General features: G+C 41.6%; 1 long non-coding RNA gene across 1 annotated transcript in view; it reads left to right on the top strand.

The window, feature by feature from the left end:
* The window catches only part of LOC115093581, a 183,647-nt gene extending 171,017 nt beyond the window's left edge, over positions 1–12,630 (top strand). Inside the window, exon 3 of the long non-coding RNA XR_003857342.1 lies at positions 12,524–12,630. This is a non-coding gene — a long non-coding RNA (uncharacterized LOC115093581). The remainder of the gene's footprint in view (positions 1–12,523) is intronic.
* The last annotated feature ends 360 nt before the right edge of the window (positions 12,631–12,990 follow it).

The following is a 12,990-nucleotide window of genomic DNA, read 5'->3' as shown; positions in this document are numbered from 1 at the left end:
GGTGAGAGAGGCTATAATATCTAAAAAATTTTTTTTTCAAGAAATGGAAAAGGGATCCAAATGAACAAAACAGGAAACAGCATAAGTACTGGCAAGGAAAGCAAAGAGAAAATTTGAAAAGAAGTTTGCCATGGAAGCAAAAATTCATAAAACATTTTCAGGTATATTTGAGGTAAAAAGCCTGTGAAGGAGTCAGTTGGACCATTAGATGATCAAGAGCTAAAAGGGGCATAGCACCAAGACTAAATTAATTCTTTGCTTCAGGATTCACTGAAGAATATGTAAGAGATATATCCATGCCTAAAATGAAATTCAAAGTTGATGATTGAGAAGAACTGAAACAAATCTCAGTGAACTTGGAAGATGTACTAGGGCAAATTGACAAACTAAAGAGTTGCAAATCAACTGGACCAGTTGGTATATATCCCAGAGTGCTGAAAGAACTGAGAAATGAAACTGTGGACCTTCTATTAGAAATTTGTAAAATTTCAGTTACATTATCTATGGTACCTGAAGACTGGAGGGTTTCCAATGTAATGCCGGTTTTTAAAAAGGGATCAAGGGGTGATCTAGGAAACTATAGACCAGTGAGTCTGATGTCTATGCCAGGCAAAATGGTCGAAACTATCTTAAAGAAGAAAATTGCTGAATATATAGATAAACATAGTTTAATTGGACAAAGGCAACATGGATTTAGCCAAGGGAAGTCTTGCTTCACAAATTTGCTACATTTTTTGAGGGCATAAATAAATGTTGTTGTTGTGTTTCGCTGTGGCGGCCACCCGCGACTGCAACCCCCTACCTGATTTGTGGCATCAGGGCCGCCGCGACAGCATCAGGGAGTCCGGCTCCGTTCACCCTCGCACGGCACAGGTCCCTGTGGTAATTGCCGGCAGGGGAGGCACCCCAGGCCTCCCCTCGCGGCGTTAGGCCACTCTGCATCGCTCCCGGGACCAAGATGGCAGCCCTGCCCTTAGGTGCGAGGCCACGCCTCCTCTGAGAATTTAAAGGGGCCTCGCCCTCCAAATTGTCTTCACCTGTTTCTGATGGGCTAGGCACAGGGAAGTATATAAGCAGATTCCCTCCACTCACTCCTCGACTTGGCAATGAGTCTGCTCGCTCCAGTGAGTCTCCTAGTGCCTCGGGTTCCTGCTTCATGCTTGTTCTCGGACGATTCCTCGGTGTGTGACTTCGGACTGGCAAGCGATGATTCCTCGGTGTATGACTTCGGACTGGCAAGCGGTGATTCCTCGGTGTGTGACTTCAGACTGGCAAGCGGCGACCCTCTGGTACTCGACCTCAGACTTGTTCCGGACCATCCATCTTCAAGGGCCCACCTAAGTCCCAGCGGCCCGGATCTCTACGGGCTCCTCCCAGGGAGGCCGCGGGCTTCCAGTGGCGAAGATTCAGTTGGCCCTTGCACTGACTTCACGCCTCTTCGTCCTCTCAAAGGCCCATCTAAGTCTCCAGCGGCGAAGATCCAGCCAGTCCCACTTCTGTTCCGCCTCGCCACCCGATGGGGGAACCTGAGGAGCCAACTCCTAAGGTCATACCAACCTCCCGTCAGTCTAAGGGTTCACGTCCGTCCTGGTCATAACACATGTGGATAAAGGTGAACCAGTTGACAAAATCCCTTGAGAGTCTTCTTAGGAAATTAAAAAGTCATGGGATAGGAGGCTGTGTCCTATTGTGGCTTGCAAATTGGTTAAAAGATAGAAAACAGGAGGGGAGGAAACAAGATGGCTGCCAGAGAGGCCGCATGTTGAGCTGCTCCATTTCTGTGTTTCCTCAAGCTGTTTTTCCTCTAAAAATGCCTCACTAAAGAAAGGGGAAGATTCAAGTTTGTCCTCCCGTATCGGAGAACCCTGAGGGGCAGCGTTTGATATCTCAATATGCAACCCAATTCTCAGTATCAAGGACATCTAGCCCCATTTGGAGAGGAGGGGAAAGGAGCCCTTTACTCACCTGGGGAATTATCTCTGTCGCCTCTGTACCCCAGGACGCCGCTGCAGGCTGTTCCACTGCCCGAACCAACAGTTGCTGGGACATTGAGGGGAGAAAACGCCGACTTGTTTCAGATGGGAGGCACCGCTGGCGGCGGGGCAGAGGAAGGAGATGGCCTGTCCTTTGTGGAGCCCGTGGAGTCCTCAAAGAGAGAGTTGGAGGAGGGAGGTCTCAGAGGTGCAGTAACAATGACTGGCATAAATGCCGGAGAAGGTCAATGGTTTGGCTCCTTTACCTCGAGGAAAATTACAAAACCGGCCGTGGTAACACTTGAGTCCCTTTGGGACTTGGTTGCAGGGAATGCGACGAAACTCGATGAACAAGCCTTCAGGCTGGAGTCAGTTACAAAACGAATGGATAAATTTGAATCAGACAGGGAGAGCGGAGTCAAGAGCACACACATTTAGGTAAACAACAGAAGAATAATATGCAGCAATCAATTAAACTGGACAATACCACTTTAACCAAAAACACTAGTATTTTAATTCAACATGTGCACACAGCAATTGTGCACAAAGGTTTAATCATAGAGTAAAAATGAGTAATCACACAGAGCCCCGACATGGCCATGTTTTGCGTCAGGCTGTGTCAGGGGGACCGATTCCAAAAATTCTAAAAAACAAAATACATACAGTTATTGTACAGTGTGGCGGACACAAGGAACAATTTTATAATAACATGGATCGAGAGGAACTGGGAAAGCGCTACTAGAATAAATGTAACAAAAAAGCAGGAGACACGAGAATACAAGAACACACGGGACAGTCTGATTCTGTAGATAATTCAACAGCCGGTTATAGATTAAACCTGAAAATTGACCCTGGGAAGGAAAAGGGGGAGTGAAAAGTAGGGGGGGAGGGGGGGAGGGGAAAGGAGGTGGGGGGAGGGTGGATACAAACGAGGAGGGAGGGGGAAGAGGAGGGAGGGGAAGGGGAAGGGGGAAGAAGGGGAGGGGGGAGGGAGAAAAGAGAGGGAAGGGGAGGGAAGGAGGTGGAGGAAAGAAGGAACGGGAGATGTTTGAAGCTGGGCAAAGCAGTACCTGGTTTAAATTGCTGAGGCGAGAGATAGTAAAAGATGAAAATGAGAGATTGTCTGAAGTGTGTTAATGAAAGCCGACAGTGTAGCAAGTCTCAATGGCCGGGAGGCTCGGGTAATATAGTACCTTAGTAAGAATGAATCTGCAACTCAAGTCGCGGCGAAACCGTGATTATGTGACAGTGAAGCTGGAAACGAACACCAGAGTATTAGAATATCGCATATGCCAAAGCATCAAAACTCATATAAACAACCTCAACAGTCAGACAATGAATACCTTCAGAACAAAGGAATCCCGAACGGACTCTCTTACGTGTTTAACAAAGCGTAAAGAGGATGGATTTGTCCCCCCAGGACCATCGCAGAGAAAGGCAAACAAATTCAGGAGCCGGACCCGAAGGTCTCTAATGCTGTAAACTGAAAAAAAGGGGAACAATTAGGATAAAGAATAATCGAGCGGGGATGTAACTAAGCAGTGTCGGTACCCACAGATGATAATATGAAATTTAAGGATCCGGTCAAAGAACAAAAAATTACCTTATGGCTTTTCACGGTGTATATGCGGTTGACAACAGGCGGTCAAAAAATTTTTATACGCCTAGACCCAACATCTTGGAGAGCTGTAAACTAGAAAAAATCAGGGACCATAAGAAGCGATGATTCTAGTGTGGTGGAACTCAAAACAAAATTGCCAAATAAGTCTGAAGCATCAACTTACTGGGGAATTCTATAGAACCAACTTACACATGGAAAGCGTTATCGCAATGTCCCAGGAAGAGACACCGACGGAAAGATGAGCGTTTAAAAGGGCTGGCTTCAGGTCAAACATGCGTGGGAAAGCGGTCTTGTGATCATGATTGAAAGACTAACAAAGAACCGGTAGTAAGACCATGTAGACACTTTAAGAGGATATGTGTGGGTAGATAGCAAAGAAAGAAGATGTAAACCAAAAGCAGATAGTCTCAAACTAAAATATGTAATGAGATATCAGTGAAAAAAACCGGGTTATCACCAGCCGGTTATTAGAGTGTGTACAATGGTATATTTTACTGTAGAAAAACCGGGTAACCTTCCACCTGGGTAATTTAAAAGCCCTGTCCCCACACAGCTTTTGAAAGCAAGAATAACCATTAAACAAGGGATGTCAGATCGGGGCTGGAGGAACAGTCATGTGAGACACGGGTCGCAAATAGAATTGGCGCAGTGAAGCAAAATAAGCAATTGGAAACAGAGCACAGTGAAGAAAACTACAGAAACTAAAACACTAGAAAAAAGCTGACCACTCGATTTCCTTATTCAGGCCGAGTGGGGCTAATGAAGTCAGCTCATATATCCATTTTTGCTCACGTTGAATAAGTATTAGAGACCAGTTACCACCTCGTGTGGTCATAGGGATATGTTCTAAGACAAAGAAATGGAGATCAGAGATGGAGTGGTTGGCAGTCTGCCAGTGATTTATAAAGGTGCCTCCATGCGGCCAGACCTTAAGCAGGAGTGGTGTTCAATTATCCGGGAACGAAGGGGGCAGGTAGTTTTCCCGACGTAAATTTTTGAGCAGGGGCATAAAATGACATACACTATGCCACTTGAGGCACATGTGGTGTGATGTTGAAGACGGTACTGTTTGAGAGAGCAAGGATGTTGAAAAATCTGAATAGTCATAGAATGAGTACACACAGAACAATGGGAACATTGTCTATGGCCTTTTTCCATGTCACTGACATCAGAAGGTGGTGGTTTGTGTTCAGAGGTGGTGAGACAATCTCTCAGGTTATGGCTTCAGGTCAATGCAAAGCGTGGCAAATCCTGGAAGATCGCATGAGTTAAAAGAAGATGCCAGTGGGACTTAATAATGTTGATAACTTCTTGAGTATGAACTGAAAAGGGGAGCACACATGTAAGTTGTGACGAAGACTCAATGTGGCGTGGAATAAAGAGTAAGTCTCGGTTGACGTACAAAGCTCTCTTATAGGCCCGTTTTATGATCCTCCTAGGATACCCACGTTCCTGAAATCGTGAGGTCATAATTTTAGCCTGTTGTATATAGTCTTGACGGGAAAAGTATAATCACCGGAGGCGGAGAAACTGCCCAACAGGTATGTTGTCTCTAAGGGGGCGTGGGTGATGGCTCGTGTATTGCAATAAGGTGTTACGGTCAGTGGATTTTCGGTACCATGATGTAACAAACTTTTGATCTTGTATGCTGACTGTGATGTCCAAGTAAGAGATGTAAGATCTATGCATGCTATCTTCAAATTGTAGATGTGGGTTGCAGGAGTTAAGCCAGTCCAGAATCAGTCTGACCCGTGTGTTCTTGTATTCTCGTGTCTCCTGCTTTGTTGTTACATTTATTCTAGTAGTGCTTTCCCGGTTCCTCTCGATCCATGTTGTTATAAAATTGTTCCTTGTGTCCGCCACACTGTACAATAACTATGTATTTTGTTTTTTAGAATTTTTGGAATTGGTCCCCCTGACGTAGCCTTACCCGAAACACGGCCGTGTCGGGGCTCTGTGTGATTACTAATTTTTACTCTATGATTAAACCTTTGTGCACAATTGCTGTGTGCACATGTTGAATTAAAATACTAGTGTTTTGGTTAAAGTGGTATTGTCCAGTTTAATTGATTGCAGCACATTATTCTTCTGTTGTTAAATTTGAATCAGACCATAACCAAGTGAAGATGGATCAAAAGAACGCTATGGAGAAGGTAACCAAAGAAGTTCAAAAATTACAAGATTTAAGTGTGGTTACTGTGAATGAAAGACTATCGTCAATGAGAAGACTTGAGTCTGTTGAAAATTACTTAAGACCCTTAAATTTGAGAATCCTTAACTTTCCCAAAGTGATAGGAGAACTACCGTTTCAGACTTTTAAAAAATATGCGATAGAGATCCTTAAATTGCCTCCAGACAAAGTTCCTTCTTTAAAAAAAATATTCTTCTTGCCTCAAAAATGCATGCCTATATTGCCTAGTCTAGGGTTAGATATGTCATCTTTCCAATTTCCTTGAAAACTCAGGGGTAGAAGTAATTGAGAGGTCTGCATTATTACCTTTTTCTCTGAAAATGACTTAGGAATAATTATGAAGAATTTTTTCAAGAATATTAAATCTCTATTCTTGGGTGGGGAGGTTCGGATTTTTCCGGATTTAGCTAAATCCACGCAAATGCGAAGGAAAAGATTTATTTCCATGCATGCAGAGGTTTTGGCATTAGGGGGTACCTATGTTTTAAGATACTCCTGTAAGTGCATTATCACACTCTCTGGGAACACATACATATTTTTCAGCCCGGAACAGCTACAGGCTTTTCTCGAGTCACGAGAGCAAGAACCTGTATGAGTTATGTGGGGGTCTATAACATATATGTAACTGAGATGTTTGACAGCCTATTTTTATTGTTTAGTTTATTTTCCTAAAGTTCTCCTTATTTTCTGTCCTCTCCATGTTGCCTATGTAAGAAAGATACAGAGATAAGATTAAGAATCATATATATTTTGATTTACTTTGGAATTTGTAGAATGTAAGGCAGTCGTGTAATCTTGTCTTGTATATCTTGTTTTGCTATGCAAAGGTTTTCTTTTGTATCAATTATTAAATCATGAAAAATAAAAAATTAAAAAAAAAAATAGAAAACAGAGAGTAGGGCTAAATGGTAAATTTTCCCAGTGGAAAAAGATAAATAGTGGCGTGCCCTAGGGATCTGTTCTGGGACCACTGCTTTTTAATATATTTATAAATGACCTGAAAATGGAAACAAGTGAGGTGATCAAATTTGCTGATGACAAAATTATTCAAAGTTGTCAAATAGCAAGAGGATTGTGAGAAATTGCAAGAAGACATTGTAAACCAGGAGACTGGGCATGGAAATGGCAAATGAAATGTGGACAAGTACAAAATGATGAACTTAGGGATGAAATTTTAGCTACATAATGCAAAGTTTTACATTAGGAGTCACCACACAGGAAAAGGATCTAGGTGTCATTGTTGAAAAACATTGACATTTTGGCTCAGTGTGCAGCAGAACCAAGAAAGCAAATATAATTCTAGCAATTAATAGGAAAGGAATGGAAAATAAAACAGAGAACATAATAATGCCTCTGTATTGCTCCATGGGTGACCTTATTTTGAGTATTTTGTGTGCAGTTCTGGCTACCAGATCTCAAAGAAAGATATATAGAATTAGAAATGATACAGAGAAGGGCGACCAAAATGATAAAGGGGATGGAACAATTCCCCTATGAAGAACGGCTAAAGAGGCTAGGACTCTTCAGCTTGGAGAAGAGATGACTGAGGGGGGATATGGTAGAAGTCTATAAAATAATAAATGCAATGGAACAAGTAAATGTTAATCAGTTGTTTACTCTTTTGAAAAGTACAAAGACCAGGGGATATACAGTGAAGTTACTAGAACTAGACAATACATTTGAAACAAATGTGAGAAATATTTTTTTACTCAATGCATAATTAAGCTCTGGAATTCATTGCCAGAGGTTGTAGTGAAAGCTGTTAGTGTAGTTGGATTTAAAAAAGGTTTGAGTAAGTTCCCAGAGGAAAAGTCCATAAACCATTGATAAGGTAGAGTTGCAGAAATCCACTGCTTATTCTTGAGATAAGCAGCTTGGAATCTCTCTACCCCTAGGGATCCTGCCAGGTAATTGTGACTTGGCTTGGCCACAATTGGAAACAGGATATTGGGCTTGATGGACCTTTGGTCTGACCCAGTATGACAAATCTTATGTTCTTATGATGGGATTAACCACTCTGGAGATCATGTGGAAACTGATCTTCTCTAAGTGCAAGAGGCCGGTGTGTAAGGCTACAGGCACCATGCTCTGGGTCACCTGGCCTGGAAGTGGTTCTTCATAGACCTAGGGGAAGTCATTTTGACCGTGGGAATTTGGAGTTGGTTGACCAGGTCTTGCAAAATGAAGTTTTCCCTAGAGCCAGAGTCTACAAATACCTGGTGGAGAAAAGTATAGAGCCCTGTGTGACCAGCAGGAGGAGTTGGGGAGCTGGCCTAGGGTCATCTCCCCAAAGGACCTAGGCATTTAAGTTCCCACCTTCTACATACATTGGGCCAAAAGATAGCCTTAGACTGCACAGTAGAGACAGAGGCTCTGTTATCTGCAACAGAGCCTTTCTTCTGGGGCTAAGTGGCAGCATCCCAACTGCATCAGTTCCTCAGGAAGAGGAGGAGAGGGGGAGGGTGTGGAAGCTGGGGCGAAAGCAGATATGGAATCGGGATGCCAGAAAGACACTTCTCCATGCTGGATGGATCTCTTGAGCCCTTTGCTGCAATCAACTATTTTGCTGGTGAGGGGAATGAGAGCCTCTAGCAAGGTGGGGAGCTCCCAGGCAGTGAGCTCATCCTTGATTTTCCCAGAGAGGCCTTCTAGGAAGATGGTGACCAAGCTGTCTTCCTGCCAATTTAGCTCAGAAGCCAGTGTCCAATATTCCACAGCATATTTGACAAGGGTTTGAGAGCCTTGCCAGAGATGGAGCAGATCAGACGCCATTGCCATTGCACAACCTGCCTCCTCAAAGATGGAGGAAAACTGCTCCATGAATTGTTGGTGGTCGAACAAAATATTTACTATTTATTTAAAAACATTTATTACCCGCCCTTCCTATGTTCAGAGCGGGGGATAGGATCCCCTTGCTTGCAGAGGGGAAAAGCCCAAGCCAGTGCTGTTCTATCTAATAATGAAAGGATGTAGGTAGTCTTGGCTTGGCCAACATGGAATAGTGGCACCTGAAACTGGACGAGCATTCAGCACTGATTAAGGAATTCCTGACACCGCTTGGGATCCTCAGCATACTTGGGTGGAGCTGGCAGCTGAGGGATGGTCCAACTGGGCGCACTAGGAGGTGGTGGCACTGATGTGTGTGAAGGTAGTGCCAAAGGAGTGGTCCAGATGCATGGTGAGGTGGTACATAGCTGCGCCCAGGAGCTCTAAGGCATCCTGCTGGTCCTGCAGCCTGTGCACTGTACCATGAATGACTTGGAGCAAAGTCAAGTCTGCTGAGTCCATGACCTCAGCAAACTGTTGTGTCTGTGGACCCTTGGGCCGAAGTGAGATTGACTCTACCTGCAGGGAAGAGCCCTGTAGGTTCTCACCTTTGACAGGTGGACCCAGGTGAAGCAGAGACTGGTCAGGAACTTCACCTTTACCAGCCCATGTTCCCCTCAGGTTGAGCCTTTGGGTGCCAGAGCCAGCAGGACTTAGGCAAGGGTCTCTGTGGATAGCTGGAGTCGTGGTCGTTCGCCCTGGGCCGAAACCACGCCCTTGGGCCCGCCCCCGAAACACCACGTCCCGCCCCCGAAACGCCACATCCCGCCCCCGAAACGCAGCGTTGTTTGGCCCCGCCCCCGCCACGCCCCCTTCAAAAAACCCCGGGACCTACGCGCGTCCCGGGGTTTTATGCGCGCCGGCGGCTTATGGAAAATAGGCGGCCGGCAAGCAGGGCTTTTAAAATCCGCCCGAGTGTGATTTTCAGGATATACCTAATGAATATACATGAATATATTTGCACACAATGCTGGCCATGTTTGTAAAAATATCTTGCAGAGATCCTGAAAACCAGACTGTCTGCATTAGACAACTTTGACCTATTTCTAATTAATCAAGGGTTTTTTTACTATGGATTTCAAGAGCTCCAAATTTTTGAGAACTCAGGTGTGTTCACTTGTGTGCATAACTGTATGGGGAAGGGGAAACAGGAGACTAATGTTTAGGCAGAATGGATATCTTAACTTTATCATGCAAAATACTTAAACTATTTCTATTTTAAAATTTTCTATTGCAGAATTATGCACAATGAAGTCCCTGAGTAATATTACCATGGCATTGCAAATCATTGTCTTAAAGCAGTTTTCCAAATATCTCTAATGAAGATCATGGGCATAGTTTGGAGGGAGGGAGTGGGCATGAAGGAACAATGCCCTCCAAGCACTGTGCCATGAAGTACCACACCACATATACAACACATGACATCCTCGAAACCTAACAAGTTTGCTTTTGCCAGTATTAATTTCAGCATTTATATACGTTTTTACAACATTAAAAATAGGTTGTCAGCTCCTGTTTTTCTCCTTTGAATCTGAAACACAGACCAGCATGTATTCCACTTCAAAGGGTTATACACTTTTTCTTCTCTCCACATGAGTTCTTCTTTTAAAATGATCAGACCTGGCTGATGATGGTGCTATAGAGGAACCGAGTGCCCGAATTCTATGAAATTGTAAAGCAGACAGAATTTATTTCCCCTGTAAGACCATTTAACCATTTAAAAAGTGAATTTGGGTATGCTAACACAGACATTAGTTTCCTTGATGTTTTTTGGGAAGACATTTGTGTGTATGTATCTATCTATATATTATATATGTTTTGTTTTTTTTTAAGAGATGGAGCAGCTCTGCTTGGGGGTTGTGTTTGAAACAGAGAAATCCACCTTCTTTAGAAATTAATGGGTGCTTTCAGTCTTCTTGGTAGAGCTGCTTTATCATTCATATGGCTAAACAGAGAATCAATTTAGCAGCAATGTATGGGAATGAAGGGAATGAACAAATAAGCTATGAATGATGACAGCGGAAAAATCAACCACCCCCTCCCTTATTCGCTCTTAATGGCTAATACCAACAGGGACAAGACCAGTAAAAAGAGGTTAATGAATTGCAAAGATCCTTTAGAATGTGATTGACTGGTATTGGAGCTCAGTCAAATCAGTCATAAATATTTACTTTTATTAGCAACAGTAGGTTGCCTGTTATTTTCCATTGATTTTTAAAACTGGCACAAATCTACAATTGCAACCCCTATCAAGTGTTTCATTTTGCCAATATTTTCTGGCTCCAAACTGTTCTATAACAAGCAAAATTATTATAGACCCCATTTAAAGACAGCTAATGTGCACTGCTTACAAACATGGAATGATTAAGGACAGGTTTCTTGTATTTGCACGTTCTAATCCATGTTTGCTGTGGGTTAGAAGGTGAACAACTTACTTCACAGGCATAATAAAAACAAAGCTATATGGAGTAGTAAGTAATAGCTTTCATGGTATTACTTGGCCAAGCTATAACAGAAATAGCTGTATTTTACCATAATCACTGATTTTTATGAACTTAGTCAAAATTTAACACTATTTTTTTTGTATTTATAAATATATAGGGCCCATTTATTAAAGGTTTTTACCCATTTTGTGTCTACAGAAAAAAAGCTTAGAAAATAAGATCTAGCTGAAAGTGGTTAATCTGTAACTGTTAAAAGTAAAATAAACAGCATTCTTTAGGAGGTAATTTTCAAAGGAAAATGTAAATGTGATATACTATCAAAGCAATTTTCAAAAAAATTGCTACAGTATATGCTATGGAATTGTCACTAGGTTTAACCCATGTTAAGTGCACTTAATGCAGGTAATTTGGCATTTGAAAAGTGCTATGATAGTATGTTACATTTAAATTTGCTTTTTCCTTGGAAAATGACCTTGTTCATGCCCTCAAATGCTAGAAATGGGACTTATATTTCTAATATATATATGCAGCTTTTTCAGGCTTATCACAATGTGTTTAATTCTGATATTAGAAGCTCAGTTTACAAATATCTATAAACTAACCAGGATTCATTAAAACCATACTTCACTAGTTACATCTTTTTATATAATGCTATTGTATTCTGTACACCAAATGGAGGAACCTTATAGGCAGCTCCTATATGGTGTAACTATCTTGACATTCTGAAAATTGAGATGGCTTTATATATATTGTCTGTAACAGGAAACCCCAATAATCTAATTCAAAAGAACATAATAAAAGGAATTTCCTACAGATAACAACAAAGAGTTAACATTTCCCAGGGCAGACAACTTTCCAATTCAATTAGTTTTAATGAACCTTCTGCTCACTGGTTACTGAACTAGAAAGAACAGCAATAAATGCCCAGAGGAAAGAGAGAGGATATTAAAGGCGGGTTAGTGTACAGTATATAAATTTTCAAGTTGACTAAAAGAGTAGCCTTTATATAGTTTTTTTTGGGGGAAAAAAAGCAGCTACAGAAAGCTATATTTGTATTGTTTTCAGTATATGGAAAAACTCATGACTTGAGAATTGTGCTAGTGATGTTCAGGTCCTAGCTTTGCTGTATCCATTCCTATGTGAATTTTCCTACGAAAGGTGAAGGAAGCTTTTCTATGCATTTTTGTCTGCCATAAACTGAGGTAGTTCTGTCCTGAATGTACACCAATCATAGAAACAGAGAATCATGATGGCAGAAAAAGACCATACATCCTATCTAGTCTGCCCTTCCACACTATTCTCTTCTATCAGCAGTGGTATGCAAAGTCAAAAAATAAATCTAACTGAAAATATTTTTTTTTTGCCTTGCACTGGAACTAATAATATGAATGGTATATTTATTGTTATTATTTAAAAGGACTGTATTATTAAATTGTGAATTATTTCTGTTATCAATTTTCTTTTTCAGTTTACAACCCCTTAAAGTCTAAATATGTGGAGAAGCAAAGAATTTCATTAACTTTGCATCCAGAAGAAAAAAGCAAACAGATTGGCCACTGCAGTGCTTCACTATACAGCATATTCTAATAATCATTGCTCAAACAGATCAATCCAATTGAATGAAACATTGAAAATAAAGAATGAAGTGTAGCAATATGATTACAGTCTCTGCCTTTCAAGAATATTCTATTTGAATAATACAAATATAATTTTTTTGTAATCTACTTATAGTTTGTATGCACATAATTTATTAAGGAAACACAGAAACAATTTACCAAGCATGTTTAACTTTGTGGAATGCAAATACTGAAAGGTATTTAAAACATACAATTTTTGCAGAATTTGGTAGTACTTTGGGGGGCATAAAATATCAAATTAGTGGATTGTCCTGGTGATTCAGTGGCAGTGCTGCAGTGTACAATGCCATGGGAATGA

Source organism: Rhinatrema bivittatum, chromosome 6, assembly GCF_901001135.1.
Source record: "Rhinatrema bivittatum chromosome 6, aRhiBiv1.1, whole genome shotgun sequence".
NCBI lineage: Eukaryota > Metazoa > Chordata > Amphibia > Gymnophiona > Rhinatrematidae > Rhinatrema > Rhinatrema bivittatum.
Note: the sequence above shows the minus strand (reverse complement) of the source record. Positions and strands in the feature narration are given on the sequence as shown.